Raw genomic sequence first — 27,888 nt, 5'->3', positions numbered from 1 at the left:
TCAGAAGACCCCCTGTAACAAACAATGCCTGTTCTACCAACACTGTGAATGAAGCATAACAGAAATCAGTCTCCCAGATATCTCCCCAAAAGCCAAAATATTGAATACATCCTCCATCCTATAGTATTTCAGTGGGTGGTGGCTGATCATTCCTATTCTATCATCTTGCTGACATCACTCCTTCTCTACATGTTTTTAAACCAATACATGAACATTAATCCTCTGAACTCCAAGGGCATATCTTACTAATGAAGACGGAGGGATAAGGTTATTGAAACTTGTGTTTGCTTACAGAGATGTTCAGGTAGACCGGCAATGCCAAGCATGAAAGCAGATGGAATGGCACCAAAACATCATTACTGCATAGCTGATCATGAGTGGACAGTCCAGGTGATTTAATAATGCAGGCTACTCTTCCCCACAAGAAAATACTTTGGGTGGGACCAGTCTCAGACTTCTGCAAAAGTCATCATTCTTCTCATCCTACATGGCATTTATCCTGACAACTAAAAGGAGTGCATGGATTCTTTCAAAATGCACAGCCAGACATGCCCCAGTAGCCCAGAAACATTTGTTCTTCATTAGTCTAATCACTGCCTAATTGTCATTGAGGGAAGTTGTTGTATACTCTTATGGTCAGTTCTGGATTTGTCCAATATCTTAATTAATGAGGCTGTATACCCCTTCTGTGTCATAAGTTGTTTTGTTTTCCAGTGTTAGAGGTCTTGCCAATGATAGTATTTTATCTGAGTTACGTGTACAGTGCCACTTTTTCTGTTTGTGAAAGGAAGAACCACAACAAATCTCGACAGCCCCTATCAAGAAAGAGGTCAGTGTCATAACTGGTAGAACTGTTTCAGATAATTATTTAGTTCCCCTCCTACGGGGCCATTCTTGAAGCATGGAATAATGAGAACAGCTTTAAATGTGTGTGTGTGTGTTTATACAAAAGACTAGAAGGAGTCATTTTAAAGCCTACACATGGAGTACAAGGATAGGTCTGTTTTCCCCAAAGATTGTTCTTAGAGTTTGAGAAATTATATGCAAAGCAATTTCAAGACACTACTGTGCTTTTTTTCTTGTTTTGTCATTTGTTTCTTTTTTTTCTCTAATCATAGTAAAAAAATGGTACATTGACTTCATTTCCCAGAAATCACATAATTCTTTTCTGTGAAATACTCATCCCTTGACAGGAAAGACAATTGACATAGACACATAAGTCGAAGCAAAATTTATTTTTTGAGTTCTGTTTTACCACATTTAACACCAATTCCTGGATCTAAATTAAAGTATGTAGGTGTGGGAAAATTAGGAACTTATTCCTTTCAGTTTTTATTTTACTCTTTTTTATTCTGGGCAGTTTATCTCTACATCAATAATTATTAGGTCTCAGTTACATGCTCAAAGAGCTGTTTTTCCTGCATTAATTAACTAGCTCTCTTACCTCTGGGACTGAGTTTTATAATTTCATCATGGATGACACCATATGCTCATTAAATGTATGCAATATTATATAGACCCAGGCCTTCCAGTCAAACCTAGAATCATGATGAAATCCAATGACATTTTTGTAAAAAAAATGCCTATAATATAGTGGAGCATGGCTTTAAGACCAAAGGTGTAGCTGGGTTTCAGCAACAGGTACACTGTGTTTCAGTCCTTTGTTCCATTCCAATTAGCATGTCATTTCAACCATCAAAACCTCCCCATGTCCCAGTAATGACTGTACCTCAATTTTCAATGGACAGGAGTTGCAGAAAAAATTATTTAAAGATATTATCCTCTCCATCTGCTATGGAGTTATCAGTTTATTAAGTGTCTGGAGTCTGTTGTTCAGTCCTTTGGCTTAAGCTGACTTTATACTCTGATTCATCCATCCCTCAACCCAGTCCCTGTTCCTCCCCCATCTCCCTTCATACTTTGAAAAGTTATTCCCTGGCTCCAAACACAGGCAGTCCTCTTTCCTAGTAAGCATGCTTCTCATTTCCTTATTTTTTATAAACTGGCAACCATCCAAGTTTCCTTCTGGGGCTGCAATATGCAATGCAAAACCAAGGGTTGTGGACCATTTCTGAACACCAAATGGATAGAACAAGGAATTGGCAATAACATCCAACCCAAATTTAACAGGCCTGGTAAAAAGAAACTGAAGGAAAAGACATCTTTATAAAAGACAAGAGTCACTTGATTGGTCATATCAGTGTCTGGAAGATTCTATATCAAATAAATTCTCTTCATTGGCCCTAAACATTTTCATGTTCCACTGATTAAAACAGAGATATAAGAAAGTCTTTATACTGGGGAGTCATAAATGAGAGACATTCTTATTTCTGTGACCTAAGCAAGTTCCTCAACTTCTTTAAACCTTGGTTACATTTCACTGAAATGGGAATCACAATATAACATTCTTCACAAGATTGTTAAGAAGACTAAGTGAAATAATGCATTGTAAAAAAGGTAAAGTATTAATTCTAGGGCAAAGTACATAATGAAAGCTTAATGAACATTAAATGTGAGACAAAACTATTTTTCACTAACAAAGTTCATTTGGCTTATACATATCTATTTATATGCCCAGAAAATACAAGAAATGCATGCACTCATACACTGATAACTCTGGGACTGTGGGGTTCTTTGTTCTAATGTCAGTCTGTTAAAGTTTAGTTGAGTTAGATAGTGGCTGCAGAGAGAATCCCTGAATCTGTGACAACACAGGGCATATCTTAATGAATGAACTGACAGCCTAATCTCAAAGATTTTTAAAAAAGAATATTTTCTAGCCTGAGCTCCACTGTACATTCACATTGGCCTTGGTTATAACCCATCTGAGTCTTGAATCTACCTAGAATGGGCCAGGTACCCGTTTTCTTCTGAAATCAAGTAATAGATTTACATGAGCCCCTGATGACTGACTTGAGGGAAAGTAATGGCAATGGACAACAGAATATGTTGTATGCCACCACCACTACCACCATCCTCAAAGCGCACACGTGTACACACACACACACACACACACACACACACACAATTCAATTTAAACCCCAAGACTTAACTTAATTCAACTTAAACATTTTAGTCTTGTCTCCTGCTACACATATTCAAGAATTTCTCTTGATGAATACCTGTGATTGGAATTCTAAGTTCATCTAGTTGTACAACTATTGCCAAACTGTTCTCCATAGTGATTGTATCAATTTACATTGTCTATAGCAGAGGTTGAGAGCATTTGATTCCATACATCTTTATTTCAGATTGCCAGGATGATACCCCACTTCATTTACTGGGATACCTCAACAAACCAGAAGATACTGAAAATAGAAAATATCTCTTAATGGGATAAGTCACTGCATATACAGAAATGGAAAAGCAGGAAAGATAATTAATATGATTTGAATATCACTCTCTACTCTGGTTCTGAGAAATCTGTGAGCTAAAGTCAGAGTGATCTTGAGTCTGCCAAGGAGACTTGGTTGGATAATGGCTTTGTATTCATCAAACTTTCTGAGTTTTGATTCTTCCCCTTCTTCTAGTTCCACTTTGGTGACTTAACTAAACTTCCCTATGCTTCATTTTTGTCTTTGTAAATGGGGATTGTAATAGTTTCTACATCAGAAAATAGCTTAAAGTATGTGGTACTAGAAAAAAGACATATCAAAAAGCCCAATCTGAAGCTCCAAGGCAAAGTTTCTTTTGTTCAAAGACAAAACAATCATATTTCATTCAGAGGTTTGTTTCAAATATCTGTGAGATATTAGTAAAAGTACAAATACAAATACTCAAGAGATTGAAAGAAAATAAGCAAAATTCCAGTGTTTTTCTCTCAGTGATGAGCTTATGAGAAAATGTTTTTTTGTTTTTCAAAAATTCCAAAATTTCTGTAATGAATACACATTACTTTTACAGCCAGGAAAAGTCATTATTTTTGTAAATATTCATAACCACAATTGTCATATGACAATACATATACCTTTGCTCCTCTTCTCAAAGTCATTCTTTCCTGTCTATCTCCAAGGTGGGCTTTGTTGGATTCTTTAACTGGGAGACTAGTAAATGCTTGTGTATGATTCTCTCTCTCTTTCTGTCTCTCTCTCTCTCTCTCTCTGTCTCTCTCTCTCTCTCTCTCTCTCTCTCTCTCTCTCTCTGTCTCTCTCTGTGTGTGTGTGTGTGTATGAGAGAGAAAGAGAGAGAGAGAATTATTCTAATTTCAATTATTTGTTACTTTTTATGTTTGAAATGTCAACAAAAAATACCAGAATGTACAAATAACCCACTCTCAAGAATAATCAATGTTACTACATAGTCATATTTATTTGAGACATTTTGTTTGTATAAATAAAAGAGAATTTTACAATAAAGTTTAAATTTCTTTTGTATCCCTCTCCAAATTCCATCTCCTTCTCTGTAATCAGAGACAAATATTATTTTGAATTTGGAGAATACCATTTCATTTTTTTTTTTTAATTTTGTTCTTGGTTATTGGGCTAGGAATAGAACTCAGGGCCTCATGCATGGTAATCACATGTTTTATTACTGAACTTACACCCCAATCTGAATATTATTATTATTATTATTACTACTACTACTATTATTATTATGGTGGTGTTGGGGATTGAACTCATGACCTTTAAGTATGCTAGGCAAGTACCCTACTACTGAGTTACACCACCAACCCTCAGTCCATAGTTTTGTATTTTAACTGCATAGATGTCTCCATGAACAATAGATATTACTTTGCATGCCTTACAATGTTTAAAGATTATTTTATTCTATATCACAATTCTAGTTCTGAATAGATATATTCACTTAATTTTTGTAAATTGACACACACACATACACACAAGTACACACATAGCAATAGATTTACACATTTAAATTATTTATAGACCATTCACTTAATGGAGAGTTAGGTTTTTCCCTATTGCAAATTATGCTTCCTTGAACATTTTAGTCTTATCTTCTGCTACACATATTCAAGAATTTCTCTTGATGAATACCTATGATTGGAATTCTGAGTTCATCTAGTTGTACAACTATTGCCAAACTGTTCTCCATAGTGATTGTACCAATTTATATTGTCTACAGCAGAGGTTGAGAGCATTTGATTCCATACATCTTTACTTCGGATTGCCAGGATGATAACCCCACTTCATTTACTGGGATACCTAAACAAACCAGGAGATATTGAAAATAGAAAATATCTCTCAATGGGATAAGTCACTCAATATACAGAAATGGAAAAGCAGGAAAGATAATTAACATGATTTGAATATCATTCTCTGCTCTGCTCCTAGAAAAATCTGTGAGCAAAAGTCAGATCAGAAATGGAATATGATAACCTAAGTACTAAGAAAAGGTATGACAAAGACCCAAAAGAGCCCTTATAGAAGAATTTTCAGTAACAATATGGAATGCTGACTATCATTATGGTTTCATAATGAAAATTGCCTCATAATACCACAGAGTTCAATGCCAAGAGTTTTCCACAGGACATAGTTTTACATTTCTGTGCTGTCTGTTCTGGTTGGATGACATTGATACTCTCAAAAATCCCATACAGCTCTAATAATCTATGATTCTACAAATACTATCTTTTCCCAACATTATATTGACAAGAAACTGAGGCTACATCTTGTTCACAGCAGAACTGGAATGAAGCATGGATCCACTCTCCTCTATCTACAACTCTTTATGAAATAAAGAAAGCTAACATTTATTGAGTGTACTGAGCATTTAACATATCACATATAATTTTATCCTTATTATTATCTACTATAGGGATATATACTATTATTATCCCATTTTAAAAATGAAATTAAGGCATAGAAAGTTAAGCAGCTTATCAGATCTCCCTCTAAGGCATATGTTGGATCTATTTATTTTCCCCACCAGAAACATGGCTACCACAGTCCAAGTCATATAATCTCTCTCCTAGATCCCTTTAATTCAACTGCTCTTTTTCTACTCTTGCCCCTTCCAGTATCAATGTACTCAGAACCCAAAGTATCTTTCAAAAACATAAATTAAATTATGTCACCTTCTGCTTAAACTCTCCCATGGTTTCTTATTATAGTTAGAATAAAATATAGGTTTATTATCATGAAAAATAGAGTCTTCTTTTAGACTCTGTCAGACCAGACATTTATCCATCTTTCTGATCTCACCTCCTGCTATGCTCTTATGGGGGAATGTTACAAAAATCTCTGTCTTAGCCAAACCTTCAGTATTTGCTGGACTCTGGACCTTCATGCTGTAAAAACTCTTCCTCAGCCTCCTCACATGTCATCATTCAGCTTTCTGCTGCAGAGTCACCTCTTTCGAGAAGTCTTCCCTGCCCACTCAAGCCAATGAATAATGTCCTTCATCCATATCCACCACTCCTGTCCATGACTCCATCCCACTGTGCTATTTTGTTACCATGAAGCAATTATTAGTATCTGAAAATAGCTTATTATTCACTTGTTTATTTTTTGTCTATGCTAATTTACGTTCTATACCAAGCAGGTACTAAGATGATATTAGATTTACAAGGATTTTTATTAGGGGAAATGCCTGAAAAAGAAGAAGGCAACTTTGAGAAAGTTATCATGTATGATTCAATTTGGACCCTGAATAAAGGAGGAAAAATGTTGGACTGAAGTGAACTAGATAGACTGCTCTGTAGTCTAGAATATTCTGCAAAGCCTCAGTGAGTCCCAGAGTCTTGTCTCCCAAGTCAATTGACTTGTCTTGGTACACCAGCCTCCATCAGCATCCTTCAGGGAGCAGTTCTTGGAGGTAGATCCTGGTGCAAATGTTACAAAGGATTTCACAGCACAGAATCTGAGGCCCTCAGTCAATTTGCTTTCACTGTTGGAGATCTATGAGACATACTCTCAGGCCTACCACACATTTTAAGATAAAGGACCATGCTAACCTTACACTCACAATGATATTCACAAGATTCTCAAAATATATTTGTGGAATACATGAATAAATAATCAAAAGAATGAAGACCTTTGTCTAGGTGGAAGAGCAGAATTTGGAAAACATCTTCTCTCATTCTAGCCATTTAGTGTTCCTGCTGCTTCTTGACTGGGGTCACTATTTTATACTGTTGCTTAGACTATAAATTCAGAAGAATAAAATAAATCACATATGCTTAGTTAGACTTCTGAGACATATTTATATTCCTTATGCAACAATTATCTTCTAACATATTTACTTATTTTATTTGGACCTGATGTGAAGAATGGAAAATTTTATCCACCACCATGCAGAAGAAATTGTGTTAACCATCCCCCATTCAGTCAGATACATTAGACAAAGTGAATTTTTCCCCCTTAACAGCAGTTGCAAAAGAGAGCAGAAAAACAAAAGCTTATGCTCTTCCATAAAGATTAAGAGTGAGAATCAATTCTGTATTCCGCAAGTGTTATGTACAGATGAGCAGTGCATTCATGGAGCCAATGTCTGATATAATAATCAATAAAGTCTGGGATATTTATATGAAGGAGTTGAGTTTTATCATAAAGGACAAACATCTAACTTGACCATCTGACAAAAATGCTAAAAAACCGAAAGAGACGTCTTAAAATAAGCCTCCGCACATGCAAGACAGCCAAAATACTAGAAACCACATAAAATTATTTTTAAATGTTATACTTTGAAGCTGATAGCTTGAGATCAAAGACAGCAGTGAATTGCTTATCTAAAATATCTCCTTAGAAATTTGGATGACAAAAATAAACAACTTTGTTCTTAGCCTTAATCATTTTCCCTAAAACCAAAACAGGATAGTACGAGTTGTCCATAGATGGAGTCAAATACAGTGAGCAAGTGAAGAAAAACTGGTGGGAAATAAGAGAACCTGCTACAGTGAAATATGAACACAGAATAGCCAGTTTCATGTAAATGGATCTTCATTTTGAAACCCCAGGGCCTTCATATTATGTAGCGCATTTGTTTCCTTCTATGTCCTTTAACTGGAGCCTTTTGATTCAGGAATCCGAGGGGCTACAGACTGGGATCTTCAAGTTGTTTTGCTTTAGGACTTTGATTCCAGTCTTGATTTCCAGGACTTTCACGTTGATTCTGAGACTCCATCACTAGAAAACTAATGTCAACACAGGCCCCGATCAGGGTAGATACAGGTAATGTATACTTCTGTTGTCAGGTTGAAATCAATAAAAAGTACATCTGACCACACTGCTTTCACTCCTTTGAGATGTCTTTCTGAAATACAACTTCACAGTGGTGAATCGTTCTCATCTTGATATGGTAGAAAGGAAAAAGAGGCCCTAGTCAGACTGGAAATACCACACAGGCATTTCAGAGGCATGATAAAGAGGAATGGGGATTGCCAAGCCAAAGAAAATAACTATATATATAATTTTAGAGCAATTTTTGGTTCACAACAACATTAAGAGAAAAATATAGAGATTTCCCATATGCCCATAGACCCCATGCATGTATAGCTTCCCACATTTCAACATCCACCACCAAAATGGTACATTTGTTGCAATTTCTGAGCCTACATTAATACATCATAATCACCCAAAGTCTATAGTTTATTAGGGCTCACTCTGGTGTCTATGGGTTTAGACAAATATATACTGACATATCTACCATAATAATATCATATAGAATATTTTCATTGTCTTAAAAATCCTCTGTGAGAGGCCTATTCAATCTCTGGCAACCACTGATCTTTTTACTTTCTTCATAGTTTTGCCTTTTCCAGAATGTCATATAGTTGGAGTCATAGTATATGGCCCTCTCAGAATGCCATCTTTCAATAATATGCATTTAAATTTGAAGTTTTGTAATATGCATTTAATAATATGCATTCCTCCATGTAGCTTTATAGCTCATTTATTTTTAGGGCTGAATAATATTCCATTTTCTGTATGTAGTACGCCAACTGAAGGATATTTTGGTTCCTTCCAAATTTTGACAATTATTAACAGTTGCTATAAACATTCATACATGTGTGGTATTTTGTGTGGACATCAAGTTTAAAGCTATTTTGTGTAGATACCAAGGAGTATGATTGTTAGATCATACAGTAAGGGTATGTTTTGTTTTATAGAAATTGCCAAAATGTTTCCCAAAGTGTCATTCTCACTAGCAATGAACAAGAGTTCCTGTTATCCACATTATTTCCAGCCTTTGGTATTGTCAGTGTTCTGAATTTTGATCATTTTTTAAGTGTACAGAGGTATCCCAATGCAAATTTATTTGAAACTTGCATTTTATTAATGGCATATGATATAGGTGATGTAGACAATCTTAAATGCTTATTTACTATCTGTGTATCTTCTCTGGGAGGTATCTATTAAAAGTCCTTGGGCAAGTTTTTATCTAGCTCATTTTTTTTCCTATTGTCAAATTTTTAGAACACTTTTCATATTTTGGATGAGTGTCTTTTCTGAGATGTGTCTTTTGCAAAATTTTTTCAGCCTGCAGATTGAACTCAATTATTTCTTTCATGGATCATGACTTTTGTGTTATATCTAGAAACTCGCCACTGTACACAAGGTCATCTAGTTTTCTTCTATATTACCTTCTAGGAGTTTTATAATTTTGTGTTTTACATTATGTCTATGACACATTTGGGGTTAATTTTTGTGAAGAGTGTAAGGTATGTGTCTGGATTGATTTTTTTCCTAAGTGTTCTAGCACCATTTCTTGAAAATGCCACCTTTGCTCCACTATGTTGTCTTTGTTACTTTGTCAAACATCAGTTGATTATATTTATGTGTGTCTGTTTCTGGGTTGTCTATTCAGTTCCATTGGTCTATTTATGTATTCTTTCATCAACGCCACACTGTCTTGATTCCTATAGTAAGTCTTGAAGTTAAGTCGTGTGTCTTCCAAATTTGGTCCTCTTCAATATTATGTTGGCTATTGTGTTTTGTTTTGTTTTGTTTTTGTGGTACTAATGGGGATTGAACCTAGGTGTACTCTACAACTGAGCCACATCCCCAACCCTTTTTTATATTTTTTAATATTATTTAGGGATTTAAACCCACTAAATTGCTTAGGGCCCTGCTACATTACTCAGGGTGACTTTGAACTTTCAATCCTCCTGCCTCAGCCTCCAGAGCTGCTGGGATTACAAGCATGTAATACTGTGCCTGGCATTCTTTTGGCTTTTGATATAAACTTTATAAACTTTAAAAACAGTTGGTTGATATCCACCAAATAATTTTCTGGAATTTTGGTTGGGATTGTATTTAATCTATAGGTCAAGTTGGAAAGAATTGATATCCTCACTATTTTGAGTCCTCTTAACCATGAATATAGACTTAAATTATATTGAGCTGTATATCTTAACTTTGTGTTGTGCAATCATGTTATAATTATTTACCAATTCTAGGAACTTTTTGTTAATTCTTTTATATTTTCTACATTGATGATCATATTATTTGGGGGGAAAGTTTTATTTCTTCCTTCCCAATAAGTATATCTTTTATTTGCTTTTTCAACTTGTTACATTTGCTAGGACTTATAGTATTATGTTATAAATCATTGATGAGAGGGGACATTCTTCCTTGTTTCTGATCCTAGTGAGAAAACTGGTAGTTTTTCTCACCATTAAGTATGCTATGATTATCAGTATGGTTAAGTTTAAAGTATTTTGTGTTTCTTCTATTTGTCTCATTGTTATTTCATTTCTTTTCTTTTTCTATATTTTTAAAACTTTTGTTTACAAACTCGCCAACTTCCTTTGTTGGTGTGCATATTTTCATCATTTTACTTATTGTTTTGAGGTTCATAATACATACACACACATATATGTGTATATATATGATCTTAGTTTAACTTCAGATGATATTATATAACTTTATGCATAACATAAGAACCTTTTAAGAGTATACTTTCATTTTCTTCTTCCTAGATGTTGTGCTATTGCACTAATATGTTTTACTTTTACCAGTGCTATTAAACCCACAGTACATTGATATTACTTTTCTTTAAATAGTTAAGTATATTTTAAGAAAATTTAAGTGATAAAAATGTGTAGTTATCATTTTCTATGCTTTTCTTGCCTTTGTATTGTTTCATATTTCTGTCTGGTAGCTTTTTCCTTGCGCCTGAAGGACTTTCTTTAAAATCTATTGTCACATGGGTCTGCTAGTGATAAATACTTTTAGATTTTCACATATTATCAGCTAATCTTTCTTTTACTTTTAATTTTGAAAGGTATTATAGCCAAGTAGAGAATTCTAGTTTCAAAGTTTTTTCTTCTAGTACTTTATATTTTATGATATTGCTTTACTGTCATCTTGTTTGCCTTGTTTCCCATGAGAAAAGTCATTCTTTATCTTGTTCCTCTGTACTTTTTCTCTAACTGCTTTTAAGATTTTCTTTTTGTCACTGGTTTCAAGAAATTTGATTTTGATGTTCCTCAGTGTTAAACTATGTGCTCAGGGTTACTTGAGTTTCTTCAGTCTGTAGATTTTAATTTTTGCAAATTTAGAGAATTTTTAGTCATTATCCACAAATATTTTCCTACCCCTTCACTCCTCTCCTCTAGGTACTTGAATCACAAATATATTAGATCATTTAAATTGTCCCGCAAAACATTTATGCTGTGTTCCATTTCTGGGTTTTTTTTCCTGATTTTTATTTTGGATAGTAAAATGACCATATTACCAAAAATACTATACAGATTTAATTCAATACCAATCAAAATCCCACTCACATTCCTCATAGAAATAGAAAAAGCAATTATGAAATTCATCTGGAAAAATAAGAGACCCAGAATAGCTAAAGCAATCCTTAGCAGGAAGAGTGAAGCAGGTGGCATTACTATACCAGACCTTAAACTATACTACAGAGCAACAGTAACAAAAAATAGCATGGTATTGGCACCAAAATAGACTTTTAGACCAATGGTACAGAATAGAGGACACAGAGTCTAACCCACATAACTACAGTTATCTTATATTAGACAAAGGTGCCAAAAAATGTACATTAGAGAAAAGATAGCCTCTTCAACAAATGGTGCTGGGAAAACTGGAAATCCATATGCAACAAAATGAAATTAAACCCCTATCTCTCCCCATGCACAAAACTATTAAAATATCTTTGAATCTATTTATATTTTCTCTTCAATTTCTAATCTTTAGTTAATCCCATTCGATGTATTTTTCATTTTAGAAGTCATAGTTCTCATTTCTGGAAGTTTTAAGTCTTTTTTATATCTTTCACAACTCTATTTAATTTTGGAATATATTAAATACAGTTATAAAATTATTTTCACATCCTGTTTACAATTATAATATCTGTGTCAGTTCTTGGCACATTTATATTGATTGTTTCTCCTTATTGTAAGTAATAATTTTCTGATTTCTTTTTTTGTGTGTATGGTTGTGTGTGCGTGTCTGGTAAACTTTCTTGTATTCCTGACCTTGGGAATTATCCTTTCTTGGATTCTGGATATTTTTATATTTCTATAAATATTGTTGAGCTTTATTCTGGAAAGCATTTAAATTATATGGAAACTGTTTGACCATTTTTGATCTTGCTTTTATGATTCACAAAGTAAAACTAGAGCAGTGCTCGTCATATGGCTAGTTATTTCCCACTACTAAGACAAGACTCTTCTGAGTATCTCACCCAGGACCATGTGAATCATAAGGTTTTCCAATATGATTGGTAAGAATGATTTCTATATCAATGTGAGCACTGAGTACTTTTCCCTCTAACACTTTATAGGTGATTATTTCTCTTGCATAGTTTTCTCACATATAATGATGATGAACACATATGAAGATAATCATGACTATTATTGCCACATACTCAATCCATACCATATTCTCCATTTCCCTGACATTATAGATAGTCATCAATGAGGTAATATGTCATTATGATTAGTACTTTACTGCTGATTTTCAACTTATGATAGTCTTCATTAGTATTACTGGGCTACAGTTTTTGAAGGAGAAAGTTCATTCTATTTTATTCTTCTGCTCTAGATCCCAAGGAAAATCCTATTGTTTGGATAGTGAATATGGTCTGAAAGCTGAGGTTATGGTTTGGAACTGAAATACTGAAGACAATGGAAGGGTTTGGCAAGGGTGTGTAAACTGAGAAAATTAATAGAGCCAAGGAAACTCAGTAAGTGAAGAAATTTGGAGGAACTTATATATCCAATGGCAAACTAAGTGCATGAACTCTCAAAATCTTCAGTTAAACTTTTTTTACTCATTAAATTTCCATTTTGTAAATTAATTTTTGTCCTGGTACACTTTATTTTAACAGTTAACCTTTTTAAAGCTCTTAATTTTTAAAAAAATATTTGTTCTTTTTAGATATACATGACAGTAGAATGTATTTTGGCATACTGTATATACACGGAGTAGAACTTATTATAATTAGGATCCTATTCTTGTGATTGTACATGATGTGGAGTTACCCTGGCCATGTATTCATATACAAGGATAAGAAAATTATGTTCAATTAATTCTACTGTCTTTCCTAATCCCCATTCCACTCCCTTTCCTTCATTCCCCTTTGTCTAATCCAATGGACTTCTATTCTTTCTCTCTCCATCTTCTTTGCTGTGGGTTAGCATCCACATGTCAGAGAAAACATTTGGCCTTTGATATTTGGAGACTGGCTTATTTCACTTAGCATAATATTCTCCAATGCTATCCATTTATCAGCAAATACCATAATTTCATTCTTCTTTATGCCTGAGTAATGTTCCATTGTGTATATATACCACTTTTTCTTTATCAGTTCACCTGTTGAGAGACACATAAGGTGGTTCCATAGCTTTGCTACTGTGACTATAACTGCTATAAACATTAATGTGGCTGTCACTCTTGTATAGTGATTTTAAGTCCTTTGGGTTTTTACTGAGGAGTGGGATAACTAGGTCAAATTGTGGTCCTATTCCAAGTTTTCTGAGGAATCACCATACTGCTTTCCATCATGGTTGCACCAATTTGCATTCCCACCAGCAATGTATAAGTAAACCTTTCACCACATCCTTGCCAACATTATTGTTACTTGTATTCTTGATAATTTCATTCTGACTGAAGTGAGATGGAATATTAGTTAGTTTTAATTTGCATTTCTCTGATAGAGATATTGAACATATTTTCATATATTTGTTGATTTGCATTTCTTCGGTGAAGTGCCTGTTCAGTTTCTTTGCCAATTTATTGATTGGGCTCTTTAGTTTTTTGGGTGTTAAAGTTTTTTGAGTTCTTTGTATATCCTGGATATTAATCTGAGGTACAGGTGGCAAAGATTTCCTACCATTCTGTGAGTTCTCTCTTTGCATTCTTGATTATCGTTTCCTTTGCTGTGAAGAAGCTTTTTAGTTTGATACCATCCTATTTATTGATTCTTGATTTTACTTCTGTACTTTAGGTGTTTTTTTGAGGAAGTCATTTCCTAACCCAACATGATGGAGAGTTGGGCATACGCTTTCTTCTAGTAAGCACAGCGTCTCTGGTTTAATGCCAAGGTTCTTAATCCACTTTGAGTTGAGTTTTTTGCAGGGTGAGAGATAGGGATTCATATCTCTTCTGCTACATATCACTTTCCAGTTTTCCGAGCACCATTTGTTCTAGAGGCTATCTTTTCTCCAATGTATGTTTATGGCAACTTTGTCTAGTATGGGGTAACTATTTACATAAGTTTGGATCTGTGTCTTCTATTCTGTACCACTGATCTTCATGTTTGTTTTTGTACCAATACCATGCCATTTTTGTTATTATAATTCTGTAGTATAACTTAAGACTGATATTATGATGCATCACTTTTCTCTCTGAGTATTGCTTTGGCTACTCTGAGCCTCTTATTTTTTCAAATGAGTTTCATGACTGCTTTTCTATTTCTATTTAGAACATAATTGGAACTTTAATAGAAATTGCATTAAATCTGTATAGAGATTTTGGTAGTATGGCTATTTTGACAATATTAATTCCACCTATCCATGAACATGGGAGATCTTTCCATTTTCTGAGGCCTCTTCAATTTCTTTTTTCAGTGTTCTGTAGTTTTCATTGTAGAGGTCTTTCATCTCTTTTGTTAGATTGATTCCCAAATATTTTATTTAATTTTTTTGAGGCTATGGTGAATGAGAAAGTTTTCTTGATTTCTATTTTGGTGGATTTGTCATTGGTGTACAGGTATGCAATTGATTTATGGTTGTTGATTATTGGAAATAAATTCTTTTAGAAACATGATATAGTAATGAGTCTTATCTATTGATGATACAGGTTGTAAACAGAGGCTTCCATAAGCGGATCAGTCATATTTTGGCTGCTTATTTCTTTAAAATAACTATTACATACAATTAAATGGCTGCTTTTCCTCTAAACTGTTCAAATAAATGGAGTTTTTTTCTGAAAAAAAATTGAGTAAAAGGAAGTCTGGATACTTAGACAAGGTCAAGTTTAGGGTTTAAAGTAGGTAAGGAAGGAAATTCTGTCTGTTCAAAAAATTATGCTCCCAAACACTTTCCTTTACTTTCAGAACATTCTGGACAATTGTATCCTCTTGTTGCAGTAGATTCAAGTATTCCTCTCTGAAGAGACTAGAAGTCCCAGAGGAATATTCCATATATCCCAATGTTGTAGGTTTCCTGAACAAAATGTTGGGGCACATTCTGATCATCTTACTATAAGGATGACAAGTTGACATTCTCTTTATAAATACAAGAGACATCCATCTATCTTTGTAGTTTTCAATCTGAAAAATAATTAAAATAGACTCTTTCTGGACTGGGGTTGTGGCTCGTGATGGAGTGCTCGCCTAGAATGTGTGAGGCACTGGTTTTGATTCTCAGCACCACATATAAATAAATGAATAAAATAAAGGTCCACCAATAACTAAATATGTGTGTGTGTATTAGTCTTATTTTGATAATAAAAATCATCACATAAGCTTCAACATGAAAAGTAAAGGTCCAAATAAAAAAAGAAAGAAAATTGTTTAAAAATATAGAAAATGAAGAGTAAAAAAACTATAATTAATATCTTCAGAGGAAAACAAGAGAAGACATCATATACATGGGACAACAATGAATCAGTTTATAAGACTGAGTATTTATGAAAAATAAAATTTGAGCAAAAAGAAAAGTAAGGGAAAGGAATGGTTGTTTTTTCCAGAAAATAAAATATTAAAAAACAGAAAGCAGGAAGGAAATATTTTCAAAAATTACAGAATCAAACCAGGAGATTCAACATATGACTAATAAGAATTCCAGAAAGAGAAAATGACAATGTAGATTTTTTTTTAATCCACAGCAGGACACAAGTTTCCAGAATGAAAGAATCTGTTATGTTGCCTGCAATTATGAATGAAAGGGGAAAAAATATTCACCAAGGAATATCATAGTGAAACTTCACATGCTTACATTTCTAAAGGGAATAAAACAAATGAACAACAGCAACAACCACAACAGGAAGTCTAAGCCAAAGATTGTGAATAAGAAAAGCATCAGAGTTCTTCAAAGAAATTTTGAAAGTCAGAAACAGTGACGCAATGCATTAGAAATTATAAGAAAATGTTATTTGCTATTCTTGATCAAACAATTAAGTTTGAAGGAGGAGCCCTTCCAACCAGCAGACTACCAAAGAAACTAAGATCCAGCCCAGACCACCCACAGCAGCCCTCCCAGGACCCATGCTCTCAACCCCCAAGGGAGGTCAAGCCCCATGGCCCAGATTTATCCACACAAACTTGTGCAGGACCCAGATCCAGGATGTAGTAGCATTCATTGAGGGACACCAGCAGGATCCAGAAGCCCAACACCAAGGTGAGGTACAAACAATCTGCATGAGTACTACAAGAATATAAGGAAGAAACTGTAATATCTCAGATCCACACAGCAAGAAAGGAAGACACATAGACAACATGAAAAAAAAAAAGAGAGGAAAGTGCCCCAAACAATCCCAGGACACTATAATAACAGAACCCATGGACAGCGAAGTTGATGAAATGTTAGAGAAGGAGTTCAGAAAGTTCATAATTAAAATGATTTGTGAATTAAATAATGACCTAAATGAGCAAAAACAGGCAAAAATTGATCACTCCAACAATGAGCATCTGGTGTGGGTGGTCTTGGCTGGATCTGAGCAAATATAGGTAGCAAAATGTTACTTTGAGAGAGATAGAGACTCTAAAAAAAGTCAGAAATCCTTGAAATAAAGGATATAATAAATCAAATAAAAACTCAGTAGAAACCATAACCAACAGACTAGATCATTTGGAAGAAAGAAAATCAGATAATGAAGACAAAGTATACAACCTGGAAAATAAAGTTGATTACACAGTGAAGATAGTTAGAAACCATGAACAGAACATCCAAGAATTATGGGACAGCATCAAAAGACCAAATCTAAGAGTTACTGGGATAGAGGAAGGCCCAGAGTTTCAAACCAAAGGAATACACAGTCTCTTCAATGAGATAATATCAGAAAATTCCCCAAGCATGAAAAATGAATTAGAAAACCATATACAAGAGGCTTACAGGACACCAAATGTACAAAATTACAACAGATCTACACCAAGGCACATTATAATGAAAATGCCTAGCATACAGAATAAGGATAGAATCTTAAAAGCTGCAAGAGAGAGGAATCAGATCATATATCAAGGGAGACCAATTCAGATCTCAGCAGATTTTTCAAACAGATGCTCAAAGCCAGGAGATCATGGAACAACATATACCAAGCTCTGAAAGAAAATGGATGCCAACCCAAAATCTTATATCAGCAAAACTAAGCTTTAGATTTGATGATGAAATATAACCTTCCATGATAAACAAAAGTTAGAATTTACAGCTAGAAAGCCTGCACTATAGAACATCCTCAGCAAAATATTCCAAGAAGAGGAAATGGTAAACAATGATGAAAATCAGCAGAGGGAGGGATTACACTAAAGGAAATTCTAATCAGAAGAGAAAACAAGTAACATTAAATACCCAAAATAAACAAAAATGGCCAGGAATACAAATCATGTCCCAATAATAACCTTGAACGTTAATGATCTTAATTTACTAATTAAAAGACATAGGCTAGCAGATTGGATTTAAAAAAAGACCCAACAATATGCTGCCTACAGTAGACTCATCTCATAGGAAAAGACATCCATATATTGAAGGTGAAGGGTTGGGAAAAATCATACTACTCACATGGACTGTGGAAGCAAGCAGGGGTTTCCATCCTCATATCAAATAAAGTAGACTTCAAACTAAAGTCAATCAAAAGGGATAAAGAAGGACACTACATACTGCTCAAAGGAACCATATACCAAAAAAGACTGAACAATTATAAATATATGTGCCCCAAACAATGGAGCATCTACGTTCATCAAACAAACTCTTCTCAAGTTCAAAAGTCAAATAGACCACAACACAATAATTTGGGGTGACTTTAACAAACCTCTTTCATCACCAGATAGATCTTCCAAACAAAAGCTGAACAAAGAAACTATAGAACTCAATAATACAATCAATAACTTAGACTTAATGGACATACGTAAAATATTTAATCCTTCAACAAGAGAATACACTTTCTTCTCAGCAGCACATGGATCCTTCTCTAAAATAGATCACATATTATATGCCACAAAGCAACTCTTAGCAAATATAAAAAGTAGAGATACTACCCTGCATTCTATCAGATCATAATAGAATGAAATTAGAAATCAATGATAAAATAAGAAATAAAATTCAAACCAACACCTGGAGACTAAATAATATGCTACTGAATGAACAATGGGTTACAAAAGACATCAAGGAGGAGATTAAAAAATTCTTATAGGTGAATGAGAACACAGATACAACATTTCACAATATTTGGGACACTTTGAAAGCCGTCCTAAGAGGAGACTTTATTGTATGTAGTTCATTCCTTAAAAGAAGAAAAATTCAATAAATAAATGACTTAATATTACATCTCAAAGCCCTAGAAAAAAGAAGAACAAATCAATACCAAAAGCAGCAGAAGACAGGAAATAATTCAAATTAGAGCTGAAATCAATGAAATTTAAACAAAAGAAACAATTAAGAAAATGACAGAACAAAAAGTTGCTTCTTTGAAAAAATAAATAAAATTGACAGACTTTAGCCATGCTAATGAAGAGAAGGAGAGAGAAAACTCATATAACTAACATGCATGATGAAAAAGGAAATATTACAACAGATGCTACAGAAATAAGAAGATAATTAGAAATTATTTTGAAAACTTGTACTCCAATTAAATAGAAAATGTTGAAGGCATTGGCAAATTTCTAGAGTCATATAATTTGCCCAAATTGAATCAGAATGATATACACAATTTAAACAGATCAATTCAAGTGATGAAACAGCAGATGCCATCAAAAGTCCACAAACCAAGACAATCCCAGGACTAGACGGATACACAGCAGAGTTCTACAAGACCTTTAAAGAAGAACTAATACCAATACTCTTCAATGTATTTCAGGAAATAAAAAAAAAAAGAGGCAGCACTTCCAAACTCATTCTATGAGGCCAATATCACCCTGATTCCAAAACCAGGCAAAGACAAATAAATAAATAAATAAATAAGAAAGAAAAGAAAACTTCAGACCAATATCTCTAATGAACATAGATGCAAAAATTCTCAATAAAATTCTGGCAAATTTAATACAAAAACATATCAAAAAGATTGTGCACCATGACCAAGTGGGATTCATCCCAGGGATGTGATGTTGGTTCAACATACAGAAATCAATAAATGTAATTCATCATATCAATAGACTTAAAGATAAGAACCATATGATCATCTCAATAGATGCAGAAAAAGCATTTAACAAAATACAGCACCCCTTTATGTTCAAAACACTAGAAAAACTAGGGATAACAGGAACATATCTCAACTTCATAAAGGCTATCTATGCTAAGCCCCAGGCCAACTTCATTCTAAATGGAGAAAAGTTGAAGGCATTCCCTCTAAAAACTGGAGCAAGACATGGATGCCCTCTTTCGCCACTTCTATTTAACATAGTTCTTGAAACTCTGGCCAGAGCAATTAGATGAAAGAAATCAAAGGAATACACATAGGAAAAGAAGAACTCAAATTGGTACTGTTTGCTGAAGACATGATTCTATACCTAGAAGACCCTAAAAGTTCCATCAGAAAACTTCTAGAACTAGTAGGTGAATTCAGCAAAGTAGCAGGATATAAAATCAACACCCATAAATCAAAGGCATTTCTGTATATCAGTGACAAATCATCAGAAAGGGAAACAAGGAAAACTACCCCATTTTCAATAGCCTCAGAAAAATAATAAAATACTTGGGAATCAATATAATGAAAAAGGTGAAAGAACTATATAATGAAAATTACAGAGCCCTAAAGAAAGAAATCAAAGAAGACCTTAGAAAATCAAAAGATATACCTTGCTCTTGGATAGGCAGAATTAACATTATCAAAATGATCATACTTCCAAAAGCACTATACAGATTTAATACAATTCTAATCAAAATTCCAATGACATTCCACATAGAAATAGAAAAAGCAATTATGAAATTCATCTGGAAAAATAAGAAACCCAGAATAGATAAAGTAATCCATAGCACGAGGAGTGAAGCAGGTGGCATTACTATACCAGACCTTAAACTATACTACAGAGTATAAAAAAAAAACAGCATAATACTGGCACCAAAACAGACTGGTAGAGAATAGAGGACACAGAGACTGGTACAGAATAGAGGACACAGAGACTAACCCACAAAATTACAATTATCTTATATTAGACAAAGGTGCCAAAAACATGCATTGGAGAAAAGATAGCCTCTTCAACAAATGGTGCTGGGAAAACTGAAGATACATATGCAACAAAATGAAATTAAACCCCTATATCTCACCATGCACAAAACTCAACTCAAAATGGTTCAAGGACCTAGGAATTAAACCAGAGACCCTGCGTCTAATAGAAGAAAAAAATAGGCCCTAATCTCCATCATGTGGGATTAGGTTCCAACTTCCTTAATAAGACTCCTATGGCACAAGAATTAAAATCAAGAATCATTAAATGGGATGGAATCAAACTAAAAAGTTTCTTCTCAGCAAAAGAAACAATCTGTGAGGTGAATAGAGAGCCTACATCTTGGGAGCAAATCTTTACCCCTCACACATCAGATAGAGCACTAATCACTAGAAGTCAAAAAGCTAAACACCAAAAAAGCAAATAACCCAATCAATAAATAGGCCAAGGACCTGAACAGATACTTCTCAGAAGATGATATGCAATAAATCAACAAATATATGAAAAAAATGTTCATCATCACTAGCAATTTGAGAAATGCAAGTCAAAACCACTCTAAAATTTCATCTCACTCCAGTCAGAATTACAGCTATTATGAAGACAAACAACAATAAATGTTGGTGAGAATGTGGGGATAAAGGTACACTTATATATTGCTGGTGGAACTGCAAATTGGTGCAGCCAATATGGAAAGAGTATGGGGATTTCTTGAAAAATTGGGAATGGAACCACCATTTAACCCAGCTATCCCTCTCAGTCTATACCCAAAGGATTTAAAAACAGCATTCTACAGGGACACAGCCACATCAATGTTTATAGCAGCACAATTCACAACAGCTAAACTGTGGAACCAACCTAGATGCCCTTCAATAGATAAATGGATTAAAAAATGTGGTATATATACACAATGGAATATTACTCAGCAATAAAAGAGAATAAAATCATGGCATTTGCAAGTAAATGGATGGAGTTAAAGAAGATAATGCTAAGTGAAGTTAGCCAATCCCAAAAAACCAAATGCGGAATGTTTTCTTTGATATAAGGAGGCTGATTCATAGTGGGATAGGGAGAGGGAACATGAGAGGAATAGATGAACTCTAGATAGGGCAGAGGGGTTGGAGGGGAAGGGAGGGGAAATGGGGTTATTAATGATGGTGGAATGTGATGATCATTACTATCCAAAGTACATGTATAAAGGCACGAATTGGTGTGAATATACTTTGTATACAACCAGAGATATGAAAAATTGTTCTGTGTATGTGTAATAAGAATTGTAATGCATTCTGCTGTCATATATAAATCAATTAAATAAATAATTTAAATTTCTAAAAAAAAAGTTTGAAGGAGAAAGAATAAAGATGTTTCAGTCACATAAGCTGTCATTATCAAGAAATTGCTAGACAATATCTATCTACACAATAGTCAGGGTTAAACCAAGAGAAAGGAAGGCAGGAATATGGCTCCAGCATAGAAATTCTGGAGAAAATATTTGTAGGAATAGAGCATACCTATACCCAAGAAATATCTAGAGAAAACAGTTCAGACTGCATAAAAGGACTCCTGGATTGAAAAAGGAAAGGAAATAGGAAGGAGGTAGGAAGGAAGGAAAAATGAAATGCTTCTGGTTATATGATAAATAGAATTGAAATGAGGATTCTTTCATATCTACTACTAAATTTGGGGAAGGCTATATAACTCTTGTACCACTGATACATAGAAAATGAAGCAACTGAAAGAATGAAATAGTAATGAAGAAAAATAAAATTTGTATAAAACCAAACTATCATAGTGCTTTACCTGCCTAACAGTGAACAATACTTATACAGACATTATAAGCATTAAATAATCATTTAACAAAAATGGTGATGGTAAGTTTCATTAGCAGGAACGTATCACCATTCTTGTAGGGAATCACGAGAGCAGGCAGATCACACACGTTTATGGTGTCTAGGATGAGTTTTTAAGAAAATATGGAAATGCAAATGTTTGGAAATATTTTATAGATCTTCCTCTCACTGCCTTTGTGGATGGGCACATCTTCTGTTGACAGGGTGGCCTTTCACCATCCACAGATACACTGGATTACATCAAGGCACTTGATTGCCTACAAGTTCTCCATGAGGGTCCAATGTGTGACTGTCTGTGGTCATATCCAGATGATCATGGTGGTTGGAGTATATCTACTTGAGGAACTGATTACACATTTGTGCAAGATATTTCTGAGACATATAATTATGCCAATGGCCTCACACTGGTGTCTAGAGCTCACCAGCTAGTGATGAAGGGATATAACTGGTGCCAGGATTGGAATGTAGTAATGATTTCCACACTATTATTATCATTGTAGTGACCAAGTCATGGAACTTGATGATACATTAAATATTCTTTCTTGCAGTTTGATCCAGCACCTAGTAGAGGTGAAACACATGTTACTCATAGTACACCAGACTACTTCCTGTAATGAAACTTTAAACTTGTCCAGTATTGCCATGAACCATATATTGACCTAATGGAATTGGGAAGAGCAACCGTAACTCCAAAGTGTCAGAAAATAGTTAACATTCAAAATATTTGTTTTTACATGGACCAAAAGATGCGGTATATAAAAATACAAGTTTCCTGACATCAACAGCCGTGATCAGTTTACAAGAACCAGTTCATTACATGCTGCAGCAACATTGTCAGGAAACCAGTTTCGCGCATAGCGCTATTTATAGTTACTTTTGCTTTCTCTGAGGGACTGCAGATAATAAGATGTAAACATTCACACCTCATAAATACAATTGAACTTCCATTTAGCTGTAGCTTTACTCAGCATGACTGTAGATAAAGATAGCAGCAAACAATCATTGGAGCTTAATGAACATTTAAAAAAATAATAAGTACCAAGGCCTCCCCTCTACTTGTGAGTTGAAGTCATTTTGTTTATTTTCAGAGAAATCATTTAATAGTATGACTTGTCTGCACTCAGTTTATTCCTTTCTCAAATCTCAGCCCCATGTTATTCTTTGTTATTGTCAGAACCTGGTGGGTTGTTTTGAACAGAACCGTTTTTCCCTCTCCTTAAGATGATGTTACTGAACAAGAGCACTGCAGTGTTCTTTTATAATAAACTTGTGTGAACTAAAAAAAATGGTGATAATAAATTAAAAAATTGGGATAACTAGATGCAGGGTAGGGAAAAGAAGCAGAGAAGACAAGAAAAATCTCCATAACATAATATGAAGTCAACAGATATGTCTTAAATAGGTAACTATAAAGATAAGCATATACACGTGATATTTACAAATATGATGATACATTCCAGAAGAAAAATCTAAGAGTACCAGAGCATGAGGAAGGTATATCCTGAGATATACCTTCCTCTATAAGTCTCATAGTTGTATTTAACCTTTTAAACCATGCATTGTTATTGAATAAAATAAAAAATTAATTTAAAATAGACTGAAATTATCACTGATCTCCACTAATATAATGTTGATAGGAAACTTCCTAATGTACCTTATTTGTTTATTATAATACCTCCTAATAATCTTTTTGTTACTTATACGACAAAGGTCCCAAAGTTCTTCATTTTTATCAGTAAGCTATTTCTGGGTAACAAATTCCTTCCCTCTACCTCCCCCAAAGGAAAAAAAAAAACAACTTAGTGGCTTAAAACAATGATTATTTTCTTGCAAATCTCATAAGTCAATGGGTTGGCTGGATGCTTCTTTCCTCATTAGGGCTTACTCATGTGTCTGAAACTAGTGTGGGTCAGGCAGACAGCTCTGCCAATACAGGCAGGGCTCTCTAACATGTTTGAAGATTGTTTCTTGGCTGGACTTGGATGGCATTGGCTAGGACAACTGGACTCACTGCCACATGGTCCTCATTCTGTAGCATGTTAGCTGGGTTTGCTCACATAGCAACTGGCCAGGGTTCCAAGAGAGTGAAAAAGAGTGCAATGCCTCTTGAGTCCTAGGTTCAAGATTTGTATATCATTACTTCTGTTTCATTCCATCAATCAGTAAAATTATTAAGCCAACCCAGATTTAAGAAGTAAAGCAATACATTTTATCTCTTCAGGAGCTGCAGTCACATTGCAACGGTGTGGGTATGGGGAGGGCCAAAGAATTTTGACTATTTTTGCATCCAGTAGCCATCAACACTCAAGGTCCTACTTTGCTTCCTACATGAGTTTTCCTTAGTCTATACACATATATGCCTTTATGTCCTTGCTTCTCCCAAAAGTTTTTTCATACCTTCTACATGATATCCAGAAAGATTTTTATCCATTCAGATTATAAATCAAATCACTTTTCTCTTTTTAAGCCTTCCCAGTTCTTTCCAAGCATTTTGTGACTTCCTATATTGTCAGTATCACTCATTTGTCATTTGAAAACTTAACTTTACCATGGAGATATCTTAACCCTGAACTAGGACATAACTTCCTGGATGACAAGAAATTATTTGATAAAGTTTTAAGAATACTACCTTCTATGTAGAAGACTGTCCATGAAGATTGAGTGAATCAGCCTGCTTCCTCTGACTTGGGACCTATATAAAACTAGAGAATTGTGTAAACCTCTTAATCTGTAAAATCATAGCTCCGGGGTGTGTAGCTTGAGCAATTTCCAAGATTATGAAAAATAAGTAACTAGAGAGAGAAAGAAGAAAGCTACTTCTGTTTTAGCCTCATAAAAATTCAAACCACTACATACAGAGACACTGAATCTCCTAAACTAAATTATGGGTGCTATTTAATCCTATCCTCTGAGAGTGTCCTACTTGTGTTTATGACGTTGGAAAATGTCCTTCATGCCTGAATTCACCTCTGTTTGGACCATGTGGAAAGGGGGCTGACTGGAAGCTTAGTGAGAAACCTACCCCACCCTGGCTTTAGGGCAAAGATGTCCAGAGGCTTGCCTGCATTTCTCATATTCCCTTCCTGCTACATGAGTGTCTTGCCCTAAGGCATATTGAACAATCTTGCAAGAATCAAAGATTAGACATCCAACATTCCTTTTAATTATTATAATGAAAATTGAGTGCCAATCTTCAGAAAAATTGGCCCTCCTGCCCTCCCATTGGCTTCCCTTCAGGACAAAGATCCTATTATTGTGTCTCCCAAACTCTCCCACCAATCTGCTGTTGAAACTCCTCTCTTGTCCATCTGTATTTGATCTGCAGTATATTTTTTTTGTTCATTTTCTGGTAAAATATCTTAAAACTTGGATATCTGTGTTTTAGTGGTTCTTTTGTGAATTTAACTCTTGCTCTAAAGGTACCATCTTTTCTATTATGCAGAATTTGTTGCTAGATTATCCTGGCACCACAAAAGTTTCTGACAATCTCTTTCTCAATTTAAATGGAATCTGTCAGCTGAAGAATGGTTTAAGATTCTTATGATTAGTAACAAGACCATCCAAGTCAACCCCATTCCATAAGATTATGATTATTCATAGCACTGGTCAGTCTGGAGAATTGGCACCATTTTAGGTGTTTTTTTTTTAATGTTTCCCTGTAATTTAAGAGGCTTATAAGTTTGAGGCTACATTTTGAAGTATCTACAAATAGTTGTGGAGAAAAGTGATAAAGATTAAAATGCTTTCAAACTTTAAAATGTTCTGTGGGTTTCATAAATATCTTAATGTCTCAGTTGAGACTCATCATCATTTTGACAGTTAAGAATCCATCAATATAATCAAAAGGAAATAGAGAAAGTAGGTAGCAGATGAATCAGGCTGGATGTTTCTGTTGTCCAAGCTAAAGATTCATATGAAAAAAAAAAACAAAATTAGAAGAAAATAGAAGAAGGCGTAAAACATAATTTCAGCTGTGGAGGTATTGAACCCTTTCAGATTCTGAGCAGGAAGACCACATAGATAGTCCCTGTGACACTGGGTACCTCTGAGAATTTCTTAAAGATGAACATACTGTATAAAATTATGTACACAAATATTACACCCCACCTCGCAAACTCTGTAGTTTCTCCGCATGGCCTTCCCATGTCCTTTCTTTTGTGTCTTTCTCCCTGACCCTTAACCTCTCAGTGCAGGATCTTTTAGAGTGGTGTTTCTATTCCCAACAACATGGGGAAAATTTTTAAAAATTTAAAAAGTGCCTCAATCATAGAAGGATTTTCTATGAAGCTAATGAGAAAGGCTTTGTTTTAAGATTCCTCATTTGTATGAACTTTTTCCAAGGTTGTATACACTTAATTTTTGTATTTATACTATTTTTCTTAAAAGTGCTCTTCTAGATTATACAAGACTCAGGTCCCAGAAAGCCTACACATGTCCCTGATCTCTACTCACCTCTGGACCCTCTCTAACCCATTAATCCATTCAAAATGAAAATGTCATCAAGAAGCACCAAATTTGCTTTGTCTTTAAGTGTCTCTATTGAGTGGAAAATTCATCAAAACTTTTTAAAAAGGGATCTTTTATTCTTCCTGAGTTATTCTTTTTCATGTTTATATGTGCCATATTCACCTCAGAGAGGTTTCTTCCTCCAGAAGAGTTTTGTGAATGACGATGTCTAGAGAGGGTAGAGAAGAAAAAATATCAGCAGAGAAAGCTGAAGTCTAAGTATAAATTCTTCTTCATGTTTACTGAAGAGTCGTAGTTAACTAATCGAGTCAGATAAGTACACCTATTCAAACTAGCAGGTTTATGGCATTTTAAAACTAGAGATTATTATTCTATTTAATAAAAACCTATGAAACTGCTTTTTAAATGCAATATAAGTACCACAAATTCTTATGGCTATAAAACAATTTAAAAATTATTCAATTCAATCTTCTTATTTATCAGACCATGTACCTCAAGTTCAGAAAAGCCAAATGAGTTGTTCATTCTCATATTGCCAGTTTGACCAGATAGCCAAAATAAAAATTGCCAGGGGCTAGAAGGAAGTTCTCCTTCAAAGAATAGCCTGACAGTTACAAGAAACAGCCCCCTGGGAGACATCCTGCCTGGGAGACATCCTGCAGCCATCTATCTCCCTGAGACATCCTTCAGCCGTCTGTCTTCCTGAAACATCCTGTGGTTATCTCACCTTGTGAAGGCATCCAGAAACTGCTTCCCCATCCCCAGCATATAAAAACCCCTGTGTGAACAATAAAAGTCTGCAGCTTGATCAGACTCCTGTCTTGCTGTCATCCCT

The 27,888-nt window shown here is 34.6% G+C and overlaps 1 pseudogene across 1 annotated transcript; it reads left to right on the top strand.

The window, feature by feature from the left end:
• Nucleotides 1-315: 315 nt before the first annotated feature.
• Nucleotides 316-23,200, top strand: LOC308648194 (serine/threonine-protein phosphatase 2A catalytic subunit beta isoform-like; annotated as a pseudogene). The gene is made up of 2 exons: nt 316-390; nt 22,625-23,200. The product of its transcript is annotated as a serine/threonine-protein phosphatase 2A catalytic subunit beta isoform-like (transcript).
• The last annotated feature ends 4,688 nt before the right edge of the window (nt 23,201-27,888 follow it).

The sequence above is a fragment of the Spermophilus citellus genome, assembly GCF_964194105.1.
Source record: "Spermophilus citellus genome assembly, chromosome: 4".
Taxonomy (NCBI): Eukaryota; Metazoa; Chordata; class Mammalia; order Rodentia; family Sciuridae; genus Spermophilus; species Spermophilus citellus.
Note: the sequence above shows the minus strand (reverse complement) of the source record. Positions and strands in the feature narration are given on the sequence as shown.